The sequence below is a fragment of the Cariama cristata genome, unplaced genomic scaffold, assembly GCF_000690535.1.
Source record: "Cariama cristata isolate BGI_N322 unplaced genomic scaffold, ASM69053v1 scaffold15500, whole genome shotgun sequence".
Taxonomy (NCBI): domain Eukaryota; kingdom Metazoa; phylum Chordata; class Aves; order Cariamiformes; family Cariamidae; genus Cariama; species Cariama cristata.
In genome coordinates, this window is record NW_009596580.1 from 22,761 (window position 1) to 24,933 (window position 2,173).

The window sequence follows — 2,173 nt, forward strand, 5'->3', positions numbered from 1 at the left end:
AAGGTGATCTCTCTTCCTCCGATGCTTTCCGTAATCCCCTATACAAAGCCTTTCCCACTTGCTGCTGGCTTAAGCCTGGATGTTGCTACTCTCCTAGAGAATGCCGGAGAGATGGCAATCGCCGATCCTGACAGCAGGAAGGACGCAGGGAGGCAGAGGGCCCGTGCTCGGGAGGAGGAAGGAAAGCGGGGAAGCTCAGCTCAGCGAACCGACAGAACGCCAGGACCAGCCCTGCCCTGCCAGGGGAAGCTGCTGTCCCGGCAGGGATGGATGGAGACAACGTCCCCGTCTGCACCGAGGACAAGTCACTGCCTACACCGTCACAGGGTGAGGCTGGCCCTGAACCGAGCGCGAATGCGGGAGATGAGGAAAAGAGCTTTAAGGAGTGGGGTGAGGTTGAGCGAGGACCAGCGCAGGGTCCGGGCAGCAGCCTGTGGAGAGGGTCTGAGGTCAAAACTACACGGGAAACACGGGTGTGAATATTGCAGCCACTGCCCTGGCATACCGAAAGGGGATTATAGCCCGGAGACAGCCAAAATAACCCTTTCCTTTCTCCTCAGAGCACTGGAAGAAGAGCGGAGCATTGCTCTGGCTGGGGAACCGCACCACTTCAGAGCGCTGCATCGCCAAGGAAAGGTGGACAAAAAGGGGACAGGCTGGATTGTAGAGAAACTGAGAACAGTGCTGTGAAGAAACTTGGAAAAAAAAAAAACCGACAACCAATAATGAAACTATCTCAGCCCAAAAAGGAGAAGGGAGGATGGTGGACTCATCGTCCCTGGAGGTGTTCAAAAAACGTTTAGATGTGGCGCTTCAAGACATGGTTTAGTAGACATGGTGGCATCAGGTATATGGTTGGACTTGATGATCTTTGAGGTCTCTTCCAACCATAACGATCCTATGATTCTATGGGCTGTCCACAAGTACGTTATGGGCTGCTGGAGCGATGAGCAAAATAACTTTCCTGCTGTGTCCACAGTGGACAGGACTGGGCAGAGAGTTACAGGCTGAGACTGCTGCCCCAAAGTTTCAAGGCGGACTTGGTAAAAGCTTCCTGGCACGGAGGCATACGAGACCTCAGATGCCACGGGAAGAGGCAGCGTCTCCATCACATGTTGAGGACTGGGTGGGACAGTCGTTGTCACGATGCACCTCGGGACAGGCGCCCACGGGGGATGATCCCTTCCAGGCCTCCTTGTCTGGAACTCCTTCCTCCCACATTCGCGTCACGGAGCATCTGAGCGGCTCAGGGAAGAGCATGACGACAGAGGCTCTCCCAGGATTCCTGCCCCAGGTAGCAGCAAATTACACAGCAAAGTGGGATTACACCAGCTGGAGGCAATGCCTGGAAGTCCTCCTTTTGCAGCAAAGGTCAGAAAAACATTCTCATGCTCACAGGAAAAGTAAGGCTATGCCAAAGTGCTTAGGAGGAAAGGGACTCAAGTGAGCCTTGATTTCACCAGCAGGCTCAGCCCCATCAGCATGGCTTTGGCTGCCTCACCACACAAAGGACCTTACCCCCAAAGGGCTTCCCCAAATCACACCTGACCCCCCCCTCCCCCTTTATTCCCTTGGGAAGAAGAGTCCTCATTACCAGCCCTGGCTCACCCAAGCCCTGCGGAAGATGTAGGCACATCCTTCTCCAGTATTAAAGACTCGCCCACAAACGCGGCGCAGCCCCAGCTCACCGATGGTGGATGCAGCAGCCCCGAGGAGCACCAGTGCTGGGAATGACAGCCCCCGCACCCCGGAGGGGAGGGCTGCCTTGGAAAGCACCCGCAGAGCGCCCTGCAGAGGGGCAGACCGTCTCACCCCGACGTTCCCAGTATCGCTGCCTGTGCCTGTCCCCCTCTGACCTCCACGCTGACTCGAGTTGCTTGGCTTCACACCTGGGATGCCAAAACACATCCCAGGTGGGAGCACCCCCCCATTAAATGCCTGCAAGCAGCTGTGGGGATTTCGTATTGCTTCCTTGCCAGCACCTGCAGACACCCACCGCTTCCCTCTTTCTCTCCATCAGGCTGTGGAGAGGACTTTTGCTCAACCCACCCCAGCACGGTGGGGTCTCACTCTCTCCTTCCCACAAGGAAAGGGTTAAAATATAATTAACACAGTACGAGCACCCCGGGGCTGAGAAGGACCCTGGTGGCAGCTTCCACACCCGCCTAGGTAG

The 2,173-nt window shown here is 56.1% G+C and overlaps 1 protein-coding gene across 1 annotated transcript in view; it reads right to left on the bottom strand.

The window, feature by feature from the left end:
- The window catches only part of LOC104166721 (probable E3 ubiquitin-protein ligase MID2), a gene marked incomplete at both ends in the record, with an annotated part of 23,009 nt that overhangs the window by 19,806 nt on the left and 1,030 nt on the right, over positions 1-2,173 (bottom strand). The window lies entirely within an intron of this gene.